The sequence below is a fragment of the Triticum aestivum genome, chromosome 1B (genome assembly GCF_018294505.1).
Source record: "Triticum aestivum cultivar Chinese Spring chromosome 1B, IWGSC CS RefSeq v2.1, whole genome shotgun sequence".
In the NCBI taxonomy this organism is placed as follows: domain Eukaryota; kingdom Viridiplantae; phylum Streptophyta; class Magnoliopsida; order Poales; family Poaceae; genus Triticum; species Triticum aestivum.
This window is the reverse complement of record NC_057795.1, coordinates 166,531,671-166,556,271: the sequence shown is the minus strand read 5'-3', so window position 1 is coordinate 166,556,271 and position 24,601 is coordinate 166,531,671. Positions and strand designations below refer to the sequence as shown.

At 45.9% G+C, this 24,601-nt stretch overlaps 1 long non-coding RNA gene across 2 annotated transcripts; it reads right to left on the bottom strand.

Moving 5' to 3' along the window:
• Positions 1-2,394: 2,394 nt before the first annotated feature.
• LOC123113885 (uncharacterized) lies at positions 2,395-8,946 on the bottom strand. Of its 2 annotated transcripts, none has more exons than XR_006456281.1 (9): positions 8,457-8,946; positions 8,235-8,374; positions 6,609-6,674; positions 5,937-6,370; positions 5,346-5,488; positions 4,590-4,665; positions 4,235-4,420; positions 3,907-4,142; positions 2,395-2,501 (listed from the first exon to the last, which is right to left on the bottom strand). It is a non-coding gene; the product is annotated as an uncharacterized lncRNA (long non-coding RNA). The 2 variants fall into 2 exon arrangements; XR_006456279.1 differs by having other exon boundaries at positions 6,007-6,370; positions 8,457-8,944.
• Between the last annotated feature and the right edge of the window lie 15,655 nt (positions 8,947-24,601).

Here is a 24,601-nt window from a genome sequence, read left to right as displayed (position 1 = left end):
TTTGTAAGGATAAGCTTTCTTTGGCTATGTTATTTTGATAAGACATGATTACTTGTTAGTATGCTTGAATTATTACTATTTTTATGTCAATATTATACTTTTACCTTGAATCATTTGGATCTGAACATTCATGCCACATAAAAGAAAATTACATTGAAAAATATGCTAGGTAGCATTCCACATCAACAAATCTGTTTTTGTCATTTACCTACTTGAGGAATTAAGCTTGGGGATGCTTGACACGTCTCCATCGTATCTATAATTTTTTATTGTCCCATGCTATTATATTATCTGTTTTGGATGTTTAATGGGCTTTACTATATACTTTTATATTATTATTGGGACTAACCTATTAACCGGAGGCCCAGCCCATATTGCTATTTTTTTGCCTATTTCAGTGTTTCGCGGAAAAGGAATATCAAACGGAGTCCAAACGGAATGAAACCTTCGGGAGAGTTATTTTTGTAACGGAAGCAATCCTGGAGACTTGGAGTAGACGTCAGGGAAGCAACAAGGAAGCCACAAGGCAGGGAGGCGTGCCCTACCCCCTGGGCGCGCCCCTCACCCTGGTGGGCCCCTCGTGGCTCCCCTGACCGACTTCTTTCGCCTATATATATCCATATATCCCGAAAACATCGAGGAGCACCATAGATCAGGAGTTCCGCCGCCGCAAGCCTCTATAGCCACCAAAAACCAATGGGGACCCTATTCCGGCACCCTGCCGGAGGGGGGATCCCTCACCAGTGGCCATCTTCATCATCCTAGCGCTCTCCATGACGAGGAGGGAGTAGTTCACCCTCGGGGTTGAGGGTATGTACCAGTAGCTATGTGTTTGATCTCTCTCTCGTGTTCTTGATTTGGCACGATCTTGATGTATCGCGGGCTTTGCTATTATAGTTGGATCTTATGATGTTTCTCCCCCTCTACTCTCTTGTAATGGATTGATTTTTCCCTTTGAAGTTATCTTATCGGATTGAGTCTTTAAGGATTTGAGAACACTTGATGTATGTCTTGTCGTGCTTATCTGTGGTGACAATGGGATATTCACGTGATCTACTTGATTTATGTTTTGGTGATCAACTTGCGGATTCATTGAACTTATGCATAGGGGTTGGCACACGTTTTTGTCTTGACTCTCCGGTAGAAACTTTGGGGCACCCTTTGAAGTACTTTGTGTTGGTTGAATAGATGAATCTGAGATTATGTGATGCATATCGTATAATCATGCCCACGGATACTTGAGGTGACATTGGAGTATCTAGGTGACATTAGGGTTTTGGTTGATTTGTGTCTTAAGGTGTTATTCTAGTATGAACTCTATGATAGATCGAACTGAAATAATAGCTTCATGTTATTTTACTACGGACTCTTGAATAGATCGATCAGAAAGGATAACTTTGAGGTGGTTTCGTACCATACAATATTCTCTTCGTTTGTTCTCTGCTATTAGTGACTTTGGAGTGACTCTTTATTGCATGTTGAGGGATAGTTATATGATCCAATTGTGTTATTATTGTCGAGAGAACTTGAACTAGTGAAAGTATGAACCTTATGGAATCTAGCACTTTGCCATCTGCCATGGCAGATGGCAAAGGCATGGTAGGCGGATGGCAAAGGCTTTGCCATTTGCCTGCAAATGGCAAATAGTTTGTCTGAAACCCTGCCGGTAAAGGCTTCTTTGCCGTCAGCTGGCTGATGGCAAAGAGCCTGTGGATTTGCCATCTGCTGGCAGATGGCAAAACCTCTTAACGGGGTTAGCCCCATTAGAAGGCTAACGGCATACTTTGCCATCTGCCAGTAGATGGCAAAGGCTGCAGGCTCTTTGTCGTTTGCCAGCAGAGGGCAAAGGCTGCAGGTTGTTTGCCGTCTGCCAGCAGATGGCAAAGGCTGCAGGCTGTTTGCCGTCTGCCAGCAGATGGCAAAGGCTGCAGGCTGTTTGCCGTCTGCCAACAGATGGCAAAGGCTGTAGGCTGTTTGCCGTCTGCTAGCAGATGGCAAAGGCTGCATGCTTTGCCGTCTGCTAGCAGATGGCAAAGGCTGCATGCTTTGCCGTCTGCCAGCAGATGGCAAAGAGCTTTGCCATCTGCTGGCAGATGGCAAAGAGCCCAAATAGGCCAGCCCAAATTTTACATGTAGATGACACGTGGCCTCTTTGCCATCTGCCAGCTGATGGCAAAGCTCTTTGCCATCTGCCAGCAGATGGCAAAGTGACTATATTGCCCCATTTAATTTTGTTTTTTCTTATATCAATTCATTTTCACATAAAACAAACACAAATATATTTATATGACCAATATAGCGTATTCAACACATATTAGCAATAGTCATGAACACATATGTATCCAACACATGTTACCAATAGTAGCAAGTTTCATCCGTACATATACATAGTTTCATCAATATTACACAGTTTCATCCATAGGTAGCAAGTTTCATAAGGTCAAAACAAAAACTAAATACAAGCACTCCATCAACCCAAGCTTCCATGATCTTAAGCAAATCTGTAAAATGGGAAAGAAGAAAGTTAGAAGAAGAAGACTAGAAGAAGAAGATTATTATGATGCAACTAAAATGTGAAGATTATTCTGATGCAACTTATATCTGTAAAATAGGTCATTTTGGAGCTAAGTATGGTTATTATGTCATTTTTGAGCTAGCTAAGCATACTAAGTCATTTTGGTGTAAAACATGCTAAGGTCATTCTAGAGCTAAGTAAGGTTATTATGTCATTTTGGAGCTAGCTAAGCATGTGAAGTCATTTAGGAGCTAAAATATGTCATTTCTTAAGCATATTATGTCATTTTAGAGTTAGCTAAGCATATTAAGTCATTTTGGAGGAAAAGATGCTAAGTATAGGTCATTTTAGAGCTATCCTAGGTTAAATAGGTCATTTTTAAGCTAGCTAAGCATATTAAGTCATTTTGGAGGAAAAAATGCTAAGTATAGGTCATTTTAGAGCAACCCTAGGTTAAATAGGTCATTTTGGAGCTAATTAAGCTTATTATGTAATTTTTGAGCTAGCTAAGCATATTAAGTCATTTTGGAGGAAAAAATGCTAAGTATAGGTCATTTTAGAGCTAGCCTAGGTTGAATAGGTCATTTTGAAGCTAAGTAAGGTTATTATGTCATTTTGGAGCTAGCTAAGCATATGAAGTCATTTAGGACCTAAAATATGTCATTTCTTAAGCATATTATATCATTTTAGAGCTAGCTAAGCATATTAAGTCATTTTGAAGGAAAAGATGCTAAGTATAGGTCATTTTAGAGCTATCCTAGGTTAAATATGTCATTTTTAAGCTAGCTAAGCATATTAAGTCATTTTGGAGGAAAAATGCTAAGTATAGGTCATTTTAGAGCTATCCTAGGTTAAATATGTCATTTTGGAGCTAATTAAGCTTATTATGTCATTTTTGAGCTAGCTAAGCATATTGAGTCATTTTGGAGGAAAAAATGCTAAGTATATGATTATGTCACTAGTATCCATATGGCAGAGAACCCGGGCCGACATGACTAGTCATAGAACCAAGGTGGCACAAACGTACATGGACAAGCATACATGACCCAGCAATGCACGTGTCGGTCATCAGCGAGTGCAACCAAGTCGTAGCAAGCTACAAGGACTTCGGTGATACACCGCGTGACATTTCCCCGTAGGGACAGACACAGGAGCAAAGAAGGACACATGTCGGTCAATCCATGTGTTCCGGAGCAGTAGCGAACTACCATGGCTCAATGGAAGCACTAGGAGGCATTTCCCTGTATGAAAGGCTACCAAAGGCACACGACTAGGTGTCGAATCCCACACATACAATGCATTTCAAACATACACACATTATGCACGATATGTGTAGATACAACATGGCATCACAACAAAACTCTATTAAGCAAAACACTTGGGAAACTTACCGTCATCACGGAGGTGTAGGTGTAGGACCGGTCGCGCCAGTGGCAGACGGAGAAGGATCGGTCGATGCTTGTTGGGAGTTATGTTGCACCAAAGATTATTTCCAATGTATCGTTAGCATGATGCAACTCAAATGTGAAGACTAGTAACTAATGACCATTCAAATGAAACTCACCGTGCCCGCCGGAGCAATGACTGGCATCGGCGGAGGGGTCTGGCCGTTCTTCTCGCACATGGACTACACATTTGGTTTTGACGAGTCAGACATATGAGTTACTAATGAAAGGAACATTGCGTGCATGATTTAGCTAATATGCAGAAGAAACTTACCACGAAGAGATCGTACATGGCCCGGTCAGCCGAGTCGTTCCGGTTCCTCTCCTCCTCCAATAGCCTAGCCGTCCTCTCCTCATTCTCCCTGTCCCTCTCCGCCGCCTGCCGGTCCCTCTCCGCCAACTGCCGGTCCCTCTCCTCAAAAGCAGCCTGGGTCTTCGCTCTCTCTGCCTCAATAGCAGCCTGTAACACCACTCGTTAGCATTGTAATCATCGACGGCCGCAAACACAATGTAATGGAGGAAAGGCTACTGAGTCCGTATAACGGACCTATAGCTAGCAAGTTTCATCGGCACGAAGACCGGAACAGAGCAAATGAAGGGGGAGAGGAGGAGATGTCATTTGTGCTCACCCACGAACGCAGGGGCGGAGCTCGTCGAACGCACGGGGAGGTCGTTGAACACCAGACCCTCACAGCGATGAAACAACTGCACATTTAAATCCAACTGATCAACGCAAATATATATGATGTTTTTCATAGCAAAATTGGGAAATATATGACCTAACTCATAATTCACAAATATATGACCCCGTCGGCCTGTGGAAGGCCGAAGAGCACCTTTTCAGTCAACAGGAGGCCGAAGAGGTGTCCGGTGTCAGGGGTGTCGTGTCTATGTGTCGTGGACACACCGGTTTGTTCATCCAAATAAGCAGATATTACAAACTGCTTGCCATAGTTTACAATTTTTATGTGTTCGCCTGGCCGCAACACCAAAACATGTTACGCGGGCACATGCGGATACACAACTTCAAAAGTTGAGCACCGGATATCTACTACCCCGTCGGCCTCTAGAAGGCCGAAAAGCACCTTTTTAGTCAACAAGAAGCCGAAGAGGTGTCGGGGGTCGAGGGTGTCGTGTCTGGGTGTCGTGGTGTCAAACGAACAAAGATAAATTCTATCCGGCAAAAGTGGACTGTAAAGAAAAGCCTGCTACATGATCCTCAAAACATCTATAAGCATATCCTAAATCTTGGCTGCATGCATGTGTTTTTTCGAAGTTAAGAAGAAAAACTAACATGCCTTTCAGTATGCACTTAAATAGTCTGTCTGCTGTACAACGTGATTTTTTTCAGTAGGGGTATAAGCGAGAACCCATAGACATCTTACCTTGGGCAAGAAGTGCTCAAGTGAGGAAACGACAGTGACCAAGGCTGGATTAAGCCCAATCTCCTCCTTTGCCTCCCTTAATGATGTTGCTGCATCATCAGCATCACCCTCCTCTGCCTTTCCTCCGGGCAATGCAACCTCCCCTGCAAATCTCAAGTGGAGAAAACAAAATCAGATAGGGTTTATCCAGCTCGTGTCTAGGTTGGTATCTATTTGTGAACCTGATTGTTCAAATATAAAAGCTAAGGCAAGCCAAACCAGCACTAAACAGAAAAAGCTACGTTAAAAATCCTCTTAAAATTAGGGAGTGTCTATTTAGTACTTGATTGTTTTCCAATTCGTTAACATTCACATTTCCTGACAAATAAATAGAGGACACTTGTATGTCCAAAAAAAACCACCCCGGCGACTGTATGCTTTCTATTTCTAAAAAATGAGTCAGGCTAGACTGTCACCCGGTTTCAACTAAACCTGAACCACAAATACCCTGGACCATGGCGAACAACTGCCCATCAGCTTGCGACCCACCAAACAGCCAAACATTGAGGGAAATCCCAGGAAGATCACCAGGTCAGAAACACTTCTACTTACTACTCCCTCCGTTCCAAAATGTAAGTCGCTGGAGGATTCGTTCCGAACGGGTGAAAACGGTGGAATTTACATTGTTGCCCCTAGTTTGAATCCGTATCCCCGTCGTCTTCTTCCTCCATCCTCCAGGCCATCGTCGGCCCGCCCGCCCGCCCCTGCTTCTCCTCCGCCTGCCCCTGCTTCTCCTCCATGCGCCCAGGTCCTAGGCGCTCCCAGGTCCTCGCCTCCAGCAGCGATCCCAGGTCCTTGTCTCCAGAAGCGATCCCAGATCCAGGGGTGCCAAGGAGGCACACAGCAACAGCGATCCCAGTTCCCAGGTCCAGCAGCAATCCTAGGTCCCAGGTCCAGCAATAGCGGTCCCAGGTCCTGAGGGCCTTATCCTGCTCCTTCTTGTTCTCCTGGGCGTGCTCCTTCTTCTCCTGAGCATGTTCCTTCTCCTGCAACAACAGCAACAACAGAGATTATAGTCATACTGATAAGCAGCAGCAACAACAGCTGCTGGGTTCTTCTACAGGTGGAGTATGACAGCAGCAGTAGTAGTTTGACAATAGCAGCAGCAGTAGTTTCACAACAACAGCATCATCAGATTAGCAACAACAGTAGTATCAGATCAGCGACTCATAAGGAGCAGCAGAAGGTTCTAGAGAACATGCTTTACATGTAGTACTAGCTCACCATTGACAACGGCCTTGTTGTCTCGCTTGTAGAAGATGGTTCTCCCAGACCTCAACAACACTCCACCTGCAGAAGATGAGATGATTGAAGATGCAGGAGATGAAGATGCGGGAGATGGAGATATACTAAATGCAGGTGTATTTCAGAATTTGTTTGACATGAACTACTCTGTTAACTGAATGGGAGTAGAACAATGCAGATATACTAAATGCAGATATAGTACTAAATGCTGGAGTAGAACAATTGAAGTACAAAATGAGGATCAAATAAAACAATGATCAGTTAAAGTTAAAGTTAAATACTCTATTAACTCAAATGATCAAATAAAGCAATGGGAGTACACAATTTGACATGGAACATTTTCATTTAACTTTAACCGAATATTTTCAGTTAACTAATTTTTTTTATTTAAACTACTTGCAAGAGGAATACACTACAGTAGCTTGCAATCTTCTTCTTGCAAATCCTACACTAAACTACTACTTGCAAGCACTACTGCTTGCAAGTCCTAACTTAACAGCAGCAATCACCATCAGTACTCCAAAGTAATCCAAGAAAATTAATTGAAAAGGTTTAATTGTAAGCACTAGAAGCAAACATGCTCAAAAGAGAAGAAACTGAATCAAATGCATGCATTGCAATACTCTACTCCGGCAAGCAAAATGCTACGGCTACTCAGTTTAATTTTAATTAAAGAAAATTAAATCATGGAGGGCACAAGAGGAGTATTTGCAAGAGAAGAGAAGAAGAGAGAAAGACGAGAAGAGAAAAGAAAAGAGAAAATCCTACACTTAATTATGAGCAGCTAAGAGAAGATGACAGCGAACAGAGAAGAAGACACTCCGACACTTAATTATGAGCAACTAAAAGAGAAACTAAACTATTGCAAGCAATCAAGCAAGCACTACTGCTGCACTTCAATGGACTAGTACTCCATACATATGCCTACAGAAACACCTTTTAATTAAATTGACTACTGCATACATTTGCATACTGAAATTGAGAGATTTACCCATGCCTTTGTTCAGTGCAACAACATTTGACAAGGCTCTGCATAATTCTGTTGTTGGTGCTCTCCTACAGGCTCTCCACCCACAAGGAAAGTTCAATATCCATGCTTTAACAAAACTAGAGAAACTACTCCATGCTTCATGTGCAAATTAACAGCTCCAGTAAGATAAATAAGCATTCATTAACAGTAGTAGTCTACTCCAACTCAAGCATTCATTTAAGGAAGCTACTCCAAAATTATGAGATCACTAAAGTTTGCACCAGCATTATTCAATCCATGATTGATGCAAACTGAAGGGACATCTGAATTTGACTGGATATCTTAGCTGAATCTGACTGAATAATTCAGTCCATGAATGATCTTAGGAGTAGTAATAATCCTAACAAAATCCTTAACTGAATCTGACTGAATTATGCACCAACATTATTCAGTCCATGCTAAAGTTTGAGAGTTCTGCTGTTTTATCTTGACTGAATTATGCATAGGAGCATAACATGGAGCATAGCAGATCATAACATGATTATATTGAGCATAGCAGAGCATAATATGGGAGCATAACATTTGAGATTTTTGCAGTTTTATCTTAAGTTGCAGCAGAGCATAACATGGCGTACCTTCCATGGTGACCAAGGAAGAAGTAGAGTCCGAGAAGCGGTGGTTAGGGAGGGCAGCACGCATGATGCATCAGGGAGGGCAGCGGCCTGCATGTCCATATCTTAGCTACTGCTGTTGGTGGATCTTCCATGGCATCGACCTAGTCATGGAGACGGGGGTCAGAGAGGGAGGGAGAAGAGACGGAGGTGGGTCAGAGAGAGAGAAGAGGAAGGATTTGTAACCACGGATCCATGGCTGCCTGAGCTCGCTGGCTAGGGATTTGGGTCCTCCGCCGACGCGGCTGTGTGGTCATGGAGGAGGACGGCGCTGCTATGGCCCTGCTCCGCTGCTACAATGTCGACACGTGCGGATCTAGCTTCGGTGCACGCGGATCCATCCTCCGCCACCCAGAAGCTCGTCGACGGCGCCTAAAAAAGCAAGTTTTTGACCTACGGTGCGGTGTGCGCGGTCCGAGGAAACGGGGTGCACGGTGGGAGGAAACAGAGTGCGCGATGGTGGGAGGAAATAGAGTGCGCGGTGGTGGCGGCCTGGCTCGGTGGAGGGGCGGGCTGCGGTGGCAGGGAGGGCCACGGGGTACGCCGTGGTGGCCGGGAGGGCCGCGGTGGCCGGGAGGGCCGCGGGGAGGGGGCGGCGCCGCGGCTTGGAATGGTGGAGGGACGGGCGCAGGGGCGGGCTGCGGTGGCGGGGAGCGGCGAGGGAGGGCTGCGGTGGCGGGGAGGGGTGGGCCGGCGGCGGTGCTGGGCATCGTCCAGAACGTGGGGCTGGGGTGCGCGGGTGCGGTGGTGGGTGGGCTTTTTTTTGAGACAACGGTGGTGGGTGGGTGAGGTGGGGAGAGAGAGAGAGGGGTGGGGCCGGGCTGGGAGAGAGAGAGAGGGGTGGGCCGGGCTGGGAGAGAGGGGAGGAGATTTTTTTTAGAAAAAGAGAGGGGAGGAGATAGTCTGACTTCTTTGCCATCAGCCAATGGATGGCAAAGGCCCATATCTTTGCCATCATCCAGCGGCCCGCAGATGGCAAAGAGGTGGGGCTACTGGGCCGTTACAGCGTCGTCATCCACTGGACCCCACCCACTTCTTTGCCATCTGCCAGCAGACGGAAAAGATTCTTTGCCATCTGCTGGCAGATGGCAAAGAGGTGGGTTGATAGGCCGTTACAGCACTGGACCCTACCCACCTCTTTGCCATCTGCCAGCGGATGGCAAAGATTCTTTGCCATCGGTTGGCGGATGGCAAAGAACTGGCTGGTGGCAACCAGGCTCTTTGCCATCTGTCAGTTCTTTGCCGTCTGTTTTTTGTAAGCAGATGGCAAAGACGTTCTTTGCCATCCGCTGGCAGACGGCAAAGAGCTGACTCATGGCAAATTCCTTGTTTCCAGTAGTGTTAGGCCTTGTTTCCTAGCATTGCAATACCGTTTACGCTCACTTTTACCACTTGTTATCTTGTTGTTTTTATATTTTCATATTACAAATACTCATATCTACCATCCATATTGCACTTGTATCACCATCTCTTCGCCGAACTAGTGCACCAATAAAATTTACCATTGTATTGGGTGTGTTGGGGACACAAGAGACTCTTTGTTATTTGGTTGTAGGGTTGCTTGAGAGAGACCGTCTTCATCCTACGCCTCCCACGGATTGATAAACCTTAGGTCATCCACTTGAGGGAAATTTGCTACTGTTCTACAAACCTCTGCACTTGGAGGCCCAACAATGTCTACAAGAAGAAGGTTGTGTAGTAGACATCATCCTCCTTAGATATCTATCACTTTGGGACTAATTTCATATGTTGCTTTTAATAAGCTCAAACAAATATAAGTGAAGATCATGAGCATAATAATTCTTTCTTTCAAAATAATCTAAGTGAAGAAAGAGAGAAGTTCTTAAAAAATTAATAACTCCAATATAAATCTAAGTGAAGCATGAGAGCATTTCTTCAAAAATAACAAAGCACATCGTGCTCAAAAAAGATATAAGTGAAGCACTAGAGCAATTCCATGGCTCTAAAAATTTAAGTGAAGCATAGGAGCAAGCATAGCATAATTTTTGGCTCTCTGAAAAGGGTGTGTCCAGAAAGGATTCAAGACTTAGAACACAAAGCAAAACAAGCAAAGACTCATATCATACAAGACGCTCCAAGCAAAACTCATAATATGTGACGAATAAAAATATAGCTCCAAGTAAAATACCGATGGTTGTTAGAAGAAAGAGGGGATGCCACTCGAGGGCATCCCCAAGCTTAGTTGCTTGCTACTTCTTGAATATTATCTTGGGGTGCCTCGGGCATCCCCAAGGTTAGCCTTTTGCTTATCCGTATTCCTTCATCCATCGTAAGATCACCCAAAACTTGAAAACTTTAATCACACAAAACTCAACAAAACCTTCGTGAGATCCGTGAGTATAAGAAAGCAAACCACTACTATAAGTATTGTTGCAAACTCATTCATATTTTACTTTTGAATTATATCTACTGTATTCCAACTTTGCTATGGCAAAAGCTCTTCAAAGAAAACCATAGAATCATCAAAACAAGCACACAATGCAAAGAAAACAAAATCTATCAAAAACAGAATAGTCTATAGCAATCTGACTACTTCGAATACTTCTGTAACTTCAAAAATTCTGAAAAATTAGGACGACATGAATAATTTGTTTATTAATCTTCTGCAAAAAGAATCAACTCAACAGAACTTTTCTGTTAAAAATGAAAAATAATTTTGTGAGCACAAAAATAATTTCAGCAAGATCAAATCAACTCTCGCCCAAATCATCCCAAAGGCCTTGCTTGGCACAAACACTAATTTAAACCAAAAAAACACATCTAATCAGAGGCATAATTGTGTATTTTGTTGAAAACAGCAAGAAAACCTAAAAGCAAAAAGATACAAGTTGGGTTGCCTCCCTACGAGCGCTATCGTTTTATGCCCCTTGTCGGTGTCAAAACCGGCAGATCTCGGGTAGGGGGTCCCGAACTGTGCGTCTAATGATCAAAGGTAACAAGGAGGCAGGGGACACGATGTTTACCAAGGTTCGGGCCCTCTTAATGGAGGTAATACCCTACTTCTTGCTTGATTGACTTTGATGAATATAAGAGTTACAAGAGTTGATCTACCTCGAGATCGTAATGGCTAAACCCTAGGTGTCTAGCCTGTATGATTGTGATCTTTCCTATGGACTAAGCCCTCCAGTTTATATAGACACCAGAGGGATCTAGGGTTGTACAGAGTTAGTTACAGAGAAAGAAAAGTACATGATCCGAACGCTAAGCTTGCCATCCACGCAAGGGAGAGTCCTATCCGGACACGGGGGAGGTCCTTCTACCTTGTATATTCACGGCCCATCAGTCCGGCCCACGTCACATAGGCCGACTCCTCAAGGACCCCATAATCCAGGACTCCCTCAGTAGCCCCTGAACCGGGCTTCAATGACGATGTGTTCGGCGTGCAGATTGCCTTCGGCATTGCAAGGCAGGTTCCTGCTCCGAATACTTCAACGCAGTCCTCCATGCAAAACAGCGATATTCGGCTTTATTAAACAATTACAGCCTTAAGCTGTAAGGGCGAAAATGTTCAAAATGAAATGAGCCACGTCCATAGGCGATTTTTCCGGCGAGGCGTTATGTCCTGGCCCTGTTAGCATTCTGAAGCGTTTCACAGCCTTGCCGTTAACACGTCTTGTCAAAGCAGAAATCATGTCCCCTTATCACGGGATTTTTATAAACAGGGGTTTGGGTAATTCAACCGTGCCGTTCACACGTCCCCTTGGGAATAGGCGAGATTTAAGGCTTGTGAGGGGGCGCTTGACATCCATTGCCTTTATAAGAAGATAAGGATTCGTCTTTTTACCTCACGCCTTCTCCCTCCTCTGGCTATCCATCGTTCGAGCTCCAGCGCCCAAGTCTCAATCCTTTCCATCGCCACCAAGCACTCCTAGCACTACAAAAAAATACACTTCCGTGATGGTATGTGTTTGTCACAGTAGGTCACATTTTCTGTCATGCATGTACATCCATGACGATTTGATGACAGAATCAAGATAGTCATACATGTGTTGTCGTAGAAGTGTTCCATGACATTACCAAAATTATCATCACGGAAGTGTCCACTTCCATGACGATAAATCGCGCGTCATAGAAGTGCTTTCGTCAAGGGTGACCGACACGTGGCATCCACCGTAACGGAACGTCGTTAAGCTATCAGGTCTGGTTTTGGATCCGATAACCCGCTAACAGCCACGACCAATGGGGATTTTCCACATGTAAAATTCTCATTGGCCATAGGAAACACGTGTTGCCTCACTGTTGGGACAGATGTCATCCACTCATTGGACAGGAGCCGCCTATGATACGTCGACACGTTGCACGGCCCAACAGAAGCCCATTCCGGTTGAAAGGTCGGGCCCGTCAAAATAAGCAGGCCAGCCCATTAGCGACCTACTTGAGTCAGGCACATTTACAAGTACGGCCCATACAAGTTACACATAATCGGCCCATCAAAGGCCCATTCTAGATTCTACAATTTCCAGCCCATCGTCAGTTTAAGCCCGTTAACGGCCCGCTATGTTTTTGGCCCAATTGTGGCCTGAGCTTCTGTCGACCTGTTAGCAGCCCATCGTCAGTTTCAGCCCGTTAACGGCCCGGGACGTCTTTCGGCCTTTTCTCGGCCCATTCTACAGTTGGGCCAATTCTAGCCCATTGTGACTTTAGGCCTATCCTCGGCCCATTCGGTAAATGGGACAACTATTAGCCCATTTTGTCCCTCTGCCTGTTAGCGGCCCACACAACAGTTAGGCCTTTGACTTTAGGTCCATTAGGGGGGCCATGTTTTGCAAGGCAAAGGTCCATTAGGGGCCCACGTTCCGCAGGGCATCATTTCAGCCCAATGTGACTTTCGGCCTATTAAAAGCCTAGTTTGCAAATTGGGCCTCCTCTGGCCCATAGCACTTTCGGCCTCCTACTCGCCCGTAAAGTAAAAGGGCCGAGACACAATTGACATTTATTTCGGCCTCCTAAAGGCCCGCGGGCCATTTCCATTTTTACGGCCCTATCGAGCTTTAGGCCTATTGACGGCCTGCTAAGAGCCGTTGTTACGGTGGGCCACATCATTTGGGATCCACATAATATTATTTTGACCAGCCCAATTAAGGCCCGCTTTGACTACACATGTTTGTTCATTTGTATGGCGTCCAGGAGATGTTTGGGCATGTTGGCCCCCGTTTCAACGATATAGCATATTCAAGAAATATCCTACTTTATAATATCGCCTCTAAAAACATACACTATACAATAAAAAGACAGCATAGAAACATAGAATAATCCTACACTATACAATAAAGAAATTACAGTCGAATATACCCACTAGGCATTATAGTTCGGCACTAGTGATAATAAAGCGTACACAAATAGCAAATTACATGCACTGGACAAATAAAGCTCATACATCATGGACACACATCAAGGGAACTTACCATTTGAACTATAATCTCTTCAAAAAATAGGATTGGCCGAATTCAAATAGCACAAATTTCAATATGCAAAATCTCCAATTCCTTCGTGGTTACCTCAGCGTCTTGTTTCATTTTTTGACTCCTGCATCTAATAACTGCATATCCAGTCTCAACTTGTTGATTGTACGTTGAGAATCATGTACAAGTTGTCTTGCCACCTCTAGTTGATGCTCGAGAACATCAGCACATTCCAATTCCAATCCAGGATCATTCGGTAATGGACATGCCGCACTGCTCGCAGATCTTTGTGTTGATGTCACTTCATCCTAAAATGTTTCTCTAAGTACACATGACTCGGGCAAAAATATAGTTACAACAATGAAGCAAGCAAGACAGACTATTTTGTACATGACAAAACAGGACTAACAATAATGTTACACGTCATGAAGCATAAGCAGGTGATATTTTAAAAATTATAAAAAGGTAGTTTGTGCATCCTGCATACAGAAATCTCTCTTAGCTCACAAGAGGAGCATGATGTTGGGGCCCAATCCAAAACACAGACAAGTTACAAATTTAGATAGCACGTTGCGTATAAGTAAGCAAGCAGTTGGCCATTCTATAGCTCAATTAAAGTCTTAGGGAGCATAATGAACAGCAGAGGTGTTAAGGCATATCTCTCTCGATGTAGTTTTGGTGATTGATGACAACACGTTTGCGGACTAATCGTGTGCTTTGAGCATTTCAGAGAACTATCCTTTGGCACGAGATGATTCCTTCCCCTCGGAATTTCAATCAAGACGGTGTAGCTCTTTCGTTTCTGTTTTGGTGGACATGTTTCGTAGGAGTCACCATACTATCAAGAGGGGATCCATTGTTGGTAAGGCTAGGGTAGAATCAACACGTACACATCCGTTTTCCACCCCCTGAGCCTTCCCGCTTTGATGGAGGCCTTCTTCCCTTTCTATGGGTTTTGGCTTGGTCCCAGCGGTAGTACCATGGTGCCCAGCGGTAGTACCGCTCAAGAGCCACAGGCGGCAGTACCACTCTACAGCGGTAGTACCGCCTGTAGATCCTCAGTCGTAGTACCGCTGCAGTACCAGGGTCCTCCCGCGTCGACTCGAGGGGGCCGCCCCTCGTGTCAGATTGTGCGGCACTAAGCAGCAACAGTAGGAGCGGTAGTACCGCTCAAGAGCGGTAGTACCGCCCTACCACCGCGGCAGTACCACACTAGGTCCATCCCCTGCTCATATGCCTGCCCTCCCTGGCTGCATGGTAGTACCGCGAGGGGGAGCGGTAGTACCATTGGGGCTAGCGGTAGTACCGCTGCCCCCTGTGGTAGTACCGCTCTCTGCGGGGTTGTTCTGAGGGGTAACGGTTGGATTGTTCCCCCCATTATAAAAGGGTGTCTTCTTCCCCAAAGTTGACTCACCTCTTCCCAAAAGCTCCATTGTTGCTCCAAGTTCCATTTTCACCCGATCTCTCTCCCTAGCCAATCAAACTTGTTGATTTGCTTGGGATTGGTTGAGAAGGCCCCTATCTACACTTCCACCAAGAGAAATTTGATTTCCCCCACTAATACCTAGCGGATCTTGTTACTCTTGGGTGTTTGAGCACCTTAGACGGTTGAGGTCACCATGGAGCCATAGTCCATTGTGGTGAAGCTTCATGGTGTCATTGGGAGCCTCCAATTAAGTTGTGGAGATTGCCCCAACCTTGTTTGTAAAGGTTCAGTCGCCGCCTTCAAGGGCACCAATAGTGGAATCACGGCATCTCGCATTGTGTGAGGGCGTGAGGAGAATACGGTGGTCGTAGTGGCTTCTTGGGGAGCATTATGCCTCCACACCGCTCTAATGGAGACGTACTTCCCCTCAAAAGGAAGGAACTTCGGTAACACATCCTCGTCTTCACCGGCTCCACTCTTGGTTATCTCGTGCTTTTACTTGTGCAAGCTTATTTGTGTTGTATCCCTTGCTTGCTTGTGTACTTGTTGTTGTTGCATCATATAGGTTGCTCACCTAGTTGCATATCTAGACAACCTACTTTGATGCAAAGTTTAATTTGGTAAAGAAAAGCTAAAAATTGTTAGTTGCCTATTCACCCCCCCCCCCTCTAGTCAACTATATCGATCCTTTCAATTGGTATCAGAGCCTCGTCTCTTTATTAAGGACTTTGTCGTCCGAAGAGTATGGTTGACACCGTAGACGGTAGGGAGGAGCACTCTGGTGTGAATCTGAGCTCGTCTACGGGTGATGGGGGAACCGCGGTGTCTTGTGAGGAATTCAATGTGGCTTTGGACACATTGAAAACCTCCATGACAACCAAGGTTGAAAGCATGTTTAATAAATTCTTAGAAGGACTTAAACTATCTACCTTGCCGTTGAAAGTGGGTGATCCCACTGACAAGGTGACGGATGCTAACTCCGACAAGGGGGAAGCTACTAGTGGAAAGGATCCTTCTTCTAGTGGTAGAAATGGCACCAGCATATTTTCCCATGTGGCACCTCCAATTTATGGAGGACCGATTCCTTCTACTCATTTAAATCATGCCGGGCCTCCTCCTAAGATTGTGAAAAATGAGGACTTTGATTCTTGGGCATATTGCTTCAAGCGTCATTTAAATCATGTGAATACTAATCTTTGGAGAATCATTGAAGAAGGTTTCCATCCACATGACCAAAGCAACTTCACCCCTAGAGAAGCCGTGGACAATCAATTCAATGAGAATGCTCTCTTCATCATTCAAGATGTTGTTCTTCCCGAAGATCTCCCTCATCTTCGACCCTTCACCATGGCCAAAGATGCATGTCATTGTGTTGTTTCCCTCTATAAGGGAAGCGCTAGCATTCAACGCTCCAACTATGAAGTGGTGCAAGATGAAGCCGATGAGTTTGCAATGAAAGAAGATGAAGAACCTCGTGAGCTCTTTCGGAGAGTAACCAAACTTGCAGTCTCACTCCGAGATCATGGGAGCAAGGACACGGATGATAATTGGATCAAGCGCAAGTTTCTCAAAGCAATGATGCCTTACCACAAGGCCTTGTCCTCCGTCATTTGTCAAAGACCAGACTTTCACTCTTTGACCTCAAATGAAGTGTTGGATGAGTTTGTGGCACTGAGGATCTTGGACAACACCGCTGACAACACGGTGTTGCGCTCTCAAAGGGAAAAGTAAGCCCAACCTTGCCTTGAAGGCCAAGGTTATTGTGGAAGAAGAGGAAGAAGAGGAAGATGAGGAGAGCAACCCCGAAGATACAAAATATGATTATCATGAGCACATGGCTCTTGCTTCAAGGAAATTTTGGAGCAAGAAGAGCACAAGGCCCAACTTCAACAAGAACAACTCAAGTGGGTTCAAGGGCAAGCAACGTGTGAGAACAAGTTACAATTGTGGCAATGTGATCCATTTCATTGTGGATTGCCCTTACGAGAAGCGGGAATACAATGGTGGCAAGCTCATCTGAAAGGACAAAGCCAAGTCCTTCCCCAACAAGAACAACTTCACCAAAAAGACTCCTACTCGAGGGTTGGTGGTTCAAGAAGAATACCATGAGGATGACGATGATTATGAACATAGTGAAGCCATGGCCATGGCCTCCGTTGCCATTGCCACAACTCCACGGGTGTCCCTCTTCGACTCACCCAATGAGAACATCACCGCCAAGTGTCTCATGGCTAAAGCCACCAACAAGGTAACCCCCAACATCAAAACCACCATCATTACTAATCCCTCCTTGACGGATGGCGTTGATGAAAGTGAGGGTTCCAATGAGGAAGTGAATGAATTTGAGTATTTCATGAGTAAGCTCAAGGGAAAATCCAAGAAGCACTTTGTTGCTCTCTTGGAACAACTTGGTGAAGCCAATGACATGATCGAGGCTCATGAAGGAACCATCTCTAAGATGGAAGGTCATAGTCGTGAGTATGTCGATGAGATATCGGATCTCTCTAATGCTCTTGAGGAAGAGCGTGGGCATCGTTTGGCTCTTGAGGAGTCACACAATGATGACCATGTTAAGTTAAAGAAAGATCTTGATCATGCTCTTGTTGTGTCTCGTGTGCTAACTTCCGAGAAGGCTAAACTTGGCGTTGAGCATGTTAGACTCAAGGAGGAGTTTGATTTACTCGACAAGGCCCACAAGGTCTTGAAGGGTGCTCATGCTAGTCTCAAGGAGTCTCATGATCAACTCCAAGTTAAGCTAACCAAAGAAAAGGCCACCTTTCCTCATATGGTATTAATTGATAATGCAAATGCCACTAACCCGTGTTGTGAGCATGTGCATCTTGTGGAGGAGAATGCCAAGTTGAAGGAGCATCTCAAGAAAGGCCTTGTGACGTGCATACAAGGTGAGAAGAACCTCAATGAACTTTTGAGCAATCAAAAGGAAGTTGTGGCCAAGGAGGGAGTTGGATTTGCACCCAAGTCCAAGAACAAGAAGAAGAACGACAAGACCAAAAGACCTCCTCCTCTCAAGCAAACTTTTGTGAAGGAGGGAGAGGGTGCTCCTATGGAGAAGAAGAACAATGTGAAGGGTGGTGATGTCAAGAAGGGCAAAGCCACCCCTTCCAACAAAGCCGATGACTTTAACCCTTCTTATGTGTTGTGTCGTGCTAGTGATGGGCATGTTTATGCTAAATTTGTTGGTTCTCCATATGAGTACATTGAATGGTCTATTTGGGTTCCTAAGACCCTTGTTACTAACATCAAATAACCCATTACAAAATGGGTACCTAAAACCAAGCATTGATCTCTTGTAGGTGTTTGCTTCCGGCGGGGGATCATGGTTGCTCGATAGTGGAGCAATAAATCATATGACCGGAAGCAAGGACTTGGTGGTGGACATGCACAAGATCCCTTCTATGCCCACCAACATCGAGTGGGGTGATGCCTCGTCTTCTAAGGTATTGGGTCTTGGCAAGGTTGTCATTTCTCATGATCTTACGATCGAGAAAGTCATGCTTGTTGAGTCCCTTGCTTTCAATCTACTTTCCGTTCATCAACTTGCACTCATGTGCTTTGCCACTTTCTTTGATATTGATACCGTGGCCCTCTTGTGGAGCAAGACTCTTAAAGTAGCCTTTGTTGGGCATGTCGAGAATGGTCTCTATGTGATTAACTTTTCAGAGCGACCCACTAAGACCGCGACATGCCTAATGGCTAAAGTTGATGTGGGATGGCTTTGGCATCGCCATTTAGCCCACGTCAATATGAGATATTTGCAAAGTCTTCTCAAGGGGGACCATGTCCGTGGACTAACAAATGTTAGTTTTGCCAAAGATCATGCTTGCAGTGCTTATATCGAAGGAAAGATTCATGAAAAGGCTCACCCTCCCACGACTATCATCTACTCGAAGAGACCCTTGGAGCTCCTTCATATGGATCCCTTTGGGCCTCCATCCTTTGATAGTCTTGGAGGTCGAAAGTATTGCTTGGTGATTATGGATGATTATTCAAGATACACTTGGGTATACTTCTTCAAGAGGAAGAGCGAGACTCAACAAACCATCATCAACTTTGCGAATGAAGCTCGACGTCAACATGATGCAAAGACCTTGACAATAAGAAGCAACAACGGCACCGAGTTCAAGAACTACACCTTGGATGAGTTTCTTAGTGATGAGGGATCAAGCATCAATATGCTGCACCATATACCCCGTAACAAAATGGTGTCGCGGAGAGGAAGAACCGGACGTTGATGGATGCGGCAAGGACCATGATGGCGGAGTTCAAGTCTCCATACAACTTTTCGGCCAAACCCATCAACACAGCATGTCATGCATCCAATCGGCTCTATCTCCGCAAAGGCTTGAATAAGACTCCTTATGAAATACTTACCTGTAACAAGCCCAACCTCAAGTACTTACGGGTGTTCGGGTGTAAGTGTTTCATTCTCAAGAAAGGTGTTCGTTTGTCTAAATTTGAGGCTAGAGATTATGAGGGCATATTTGTTGGTTATGCTACAAACTCTCATGCTTATCGTGTTCTCAACAAGTTCACCGGACTCATTGAGGAGATGTGTAACATAGAGTTTGACGAGAATAACGACTCCCAAGTGGAGCAAAGTGGTACTTGTGATGTAGGTGATGAAATTCCTCCCCAAGCCATAAGAAGAATGGGTGTGGGTCATACCCTACCCATTGAAGAACCCCTTGTGGCCGAAGGAGAAGGAAAATGCTCCACTCAAGTGGAGCCATCACCAACCCAAGACCCACACGCTTCCGAAGAACAAAGTGAAGGCCCTCATCCTCATGAACAAGACCAAGGGCAAGATCAACCTCAAGATGGTGGTGAAACACCAATTGATGCACAAGGTCAAGTTCTCCCCCTCGAGCAAGTTCAAGATCAAGAGCAAGCTCAAGATCAAGAACAAGCTCATGACGGTGGTCAAGATGATCAAGTAGTTACTCCTTCTCCTTTCACATCCGAGGAGGAAATAGAGCGTCGTGCCGCGAAGATCGCATCCAAGCTCACTACCCAAGGTCATCTCATGGAGAATGTGGTTGGAAGCCTAAGAAAGGGGGTAAGCACTCGTAGACAATTAGCAAACTATTGTGAACATCACGCGTTTGTCTCTTGTGTTTAACCCCAAAAGGTCTTCGAGGTGCTCGAAGATCCAAATTGGCTCAATGCCATGCATGAAGAACTCAACAACTTTGAGTACAACAAGGTGTGGATATTGGTGCCAAGGCCGTCGGGGAACCACAATGTCATTGGAACCAAGTGGATATTCAAGAACAATCAAGATGCTCATGGAACCATCATTCGCAACAAGGCAAGATTGGTAGCACAAGGCTACTCCCAAGTCGAGGGTATCGACTACGGTGAAACCTTTGCTCCCATTGCTCGCCTTGAATCCATTCGTTTGTTGATTGCTTATGCTTCCCATCACAACTTTAAGTTACAACAAATGTATGTGAAGAGTGCTTTTCTTAATGGTCCTATTAATGAGTTGGTTTATGTCAAGCAACCCCCCGGGTTCGAGGATCCCTACTTTCCTGATCATGTGTATCAACTCGATAAGGCACTCTATGGCCTTAAGCAAGCCCCACGTGCGTGGTGTGACCACCTTACCGAGTTGTTGCGAGATCGTGGATTTGAGGTTGGGCAAATCGATCCCACTCTTTTGACTAAGAAGGTCAAAGGGGAGTTGTTTGTGTGCTAACTATATGTTGATGATATTATATTTGGTTCCCCTAACAAAGCTTTCAATGAGGAATTTGCCGCTCTCATGACCTCTAAGTTCAAGATGTCTTCGATGGGAGAGTTGAAGTTCTTCCTCGGTTTCGATATCAAGCAAAGAAGAGAAGGTACCTTCATTAACCAAGCCAAATACACTCAAGACATGCTAAAAAGATTCAACCTAAGTGATGTCAAGCCGGCTTCTACTCCAATGCCCACCAAGTGCCAACTTGACATTGATCCCAATCATAAAGCAGTGGATCCAAAGGTATATCGATCCATGATTGGCTCCTTGCTTTACCTTTGTGCATCTAGACCGGATATCATGTTGTGTGTGGGAATGTGTGCACGGTTTCAAGCCGCACCGAAGGAAAGCCACTTTGTGGCGGTCAAGCGAATCTTCCGATATTTGGCTCATACCCCAAACTTTGTCTTATGGTACCCAAGAGGAGCAAACTTCAAGCTTGAAGGATATTCAGATTCCGATTGGGCGGTAGACAAAGTTGATAGGAAGTCCACTTCCGGAGAGTGCCAATTTCTTGGTTGCTCTTTGGTGAGTTGGTCTTCCAAGAAGCGAAGTTGTGTGTCTCTCTCGTCCACCGAAGCGGAGTATGTGGCGGCCAGTAGTTGTTGTGCACAACTCTTATGGATGAGGCAAACTTTAAAGGGATTCCAACATAAGAGCATCTCCAACGGCAGTCGGCAAATTTCCTCCCGCTTCCTTCCGCGGAGGATGGCATCAAACGCCAGCGGCATACATTTTCACAACTCTAACCAACCAGATGAAATTCGTGCAAACACGGACTGATTACATATAAGCATGAAGCATTTCATATAAAAAAGGCGTATCTTCATATAAACATGATGGATTCCATTACATTTACATGAACTAAGCGGTGCTAATCCGGCTCTCTTGGTATAATTAATACTCCCTCCGTCCGGAAATACTTGTCCTAGAAATGGATGTATCTAGACTTATTTTAGTTATAGATACATACAATTTATCCATTCTTAGAACAAATATTTCCCGCCAGCTGGAGAGGGAGTACATAATCTAAATGGTAGCCCGCGGATCCCTTTGTCTTCCTCATGTCTGGCAGACACTTGCGAGGTTGACGAAGGTCCTCGGAAGAGACGAAGTAGCAAAGAAACCACCTGAATGCGCAGTCATCACCTTGGTGGTGGCCTTCATGGGACCCAAGTGGCGGTGGCCTCTCGTGTTCTACTTCTCCTCGATGATGGCGGCGGACACGGAGAATCTGGCCACCAACTCGTCGCTCTCCACGCACCCGACTTCTGTCTCTGCCTGCATGGCGCTGCCGCAGGCACGGGAGGCGCGCCCACAGACACGGGAGGCGCGGCCACTGTAGACACTGGTGTCGTGGTACGACGCAGCAATGACGACGCCCGTACCGGCATGCTCGCCGCCGTGCCGGCGTGGAGCAACTCGCCACTCCTCATCGAGCTGAACTTGAGTGGCGAGTTGCTGAACCACGCGCCTACTTGGGGCGGCAACTGGCTCCGTCGGGCCAAGCGAGGTTGGTGAAGCACCGAGTGGCGTTGCCCATATCCGGAGGGCTCGGCGGGCCACCTAGCTGGGTAGTATGCCGGAGAACGGCTCCTCGAAAGCCATCGGAAGAGTGGAGAAAATGGTGAAGGAGGAGATGGGGGAGCGGCAGAGGGGTGCGATTCTTGCCCGCTGTCTGGCTGGCCTTGTTTAAATAGAGGGTGGATGGTAGGAGCTTGGCAGCACTGAGGGCGGACGGGAGGAGCTCGGCCGGTGTTGCGTTTAATTCTGGCCCACTCATGAATGGACGTGTGGCCGGAGTAGGTTTCTCGGTTTGCATGCGGGTTTAACAGAGGGGTTTGATGGAGGCGAGGAGGCGTGTTTAGCCGGGCATGCAGCGGGCAGCGCAGTACTATTCGATTTGACAGCGGGTAGCGTAGTTCTTGATACGGCTTTAATGCAGGCAAGGGAAGGAGTAGTGTTTCCCAAAATGTTGAACGGCCAATGCATCCTCCTTCAATTAATGCATGAGGGAAGTAATGGGAGGAGGACCGGGAAAAGAGGCTGCACGATGTGAATGCAACGCAGTTTGACCTCATATAAAGGCGCCCCTGCATTCCAATGCATCTACCACATTGTACACACCTAAGCATTTGCCTAAGCACCTACAATAAGCGCAAAAGTGCTCACTCAAGACCCATGGCGGCAATGCACGCGAGCGGCCAGCGGCTGTGCCAAATGGTCCACGACGTCGGCCTGCGCATGGCGCAGAGGATCGTCTCCAAATGGTGTTGGAGACCAGCTGGTGGATGGTCGCTGTCGACGCCAACTACGAATCTCAATTGGACCAGATGATCGTTGCCACCACCAACAAGTTCACTATCCTCAAGAAGCTCGCGGACGACATCACCGTACTCCTCCAGCCCACGCGGCCGGGCTCCTCATTGCCTGCCACCCTAATCGGCCTCCATGGTCGGAACCTCTTTCAAGCACTAGTGGCACTGCGACTACCCGCCGACGCCATGAAGAATGTCCACCTGGAGGTCACGCTCGCCACGAGGCGCCTCGCCCTGCAAGAATTCATCGACCTACACATCCACGTGTACGAGCAAATCATGTACGTAGGTATCTACAAGGCCAGTGAGGACGCTACAATGTTGGCCTTCCTCAACAAGCTGGATGCCTTGGATGCCTTTGCTGAGAAGCACCTTGACCTCGCCACAAAAGCCGCCACTCCTTAGCCACCAGTCGGTGGCCCGGCGCACTAAGTTGACGAGGAGGAGGTCGTACGTTGATGGATGCATCTTTCTTCTTGCCTCTTGTAACCAACACTGTGATCGCATCATCGTGGCCTTAATTCTTATTGTGCTGTTGCATTCTCGTTCCAGTCAATACCGACATGTGCAATCCCTTTGCTTAATTATGTGCATCACTGTAACTAGTACTCCATCCGTCAATTTATAAGTTGTGATTACCTTTTCCATCAACTTCGTGCAACGCGCGAGCATCTTGCTAGAAACACTAGAACATGTCGGACAGCATGTGACCAAACCGACGATGCACGAACCTAGCTAGTATGTACCCCGCTTATCTGGCGGAAATAGTCCCGCCCTAGCATTTCCAATCGTTATTTCTATCTATCGACCGTGCCAAGGAGCAAAACCAAATGTTACAATTTATACATGTCTCTCTACTCCTACTCCTATAAAAGACTCAGTTGGTGATGGTGGTGTGTCTGCCATCCGTCGTTTCTCACCATTAGATCTGCATCTAACGTTTGTGAGGTAAGTTGTGGCATTTTTGCAACAATAGCCCACTTCTCTGTTCCAATTTGCAAAAAAACCTTATTATCTTGAAAGCAACCACATCCCTCCCTCACCTCATCAAAACAGTCTGAGAAATATATTTTGAGTGAAAAGTAATATATTAGGAGTATATCAAAACAAGAGGGATTTCTTTCAAGTTTGTGAGCAAGTACTACTATTCTACTACTTTGGATCCGTCACAACGCACGGGCACATTGCTAGTAAAAGGAAAAGGACTGCCCCGTTCGCGTTGCACCCCCACACCCCCGGGAATCGGGAGTACTCCACGGCCCGTCCGACACGATACATAGCTTAGGGAAGGCGTGTTGCCTAGCATTTTCACTTTCATGTGGGACCGCCATTGAGCAAACCGACTATTGGCAAACCGCACCCCGCCCGCCGCCGGGTTGGAAAACAGAAACAAGGGGTAGATC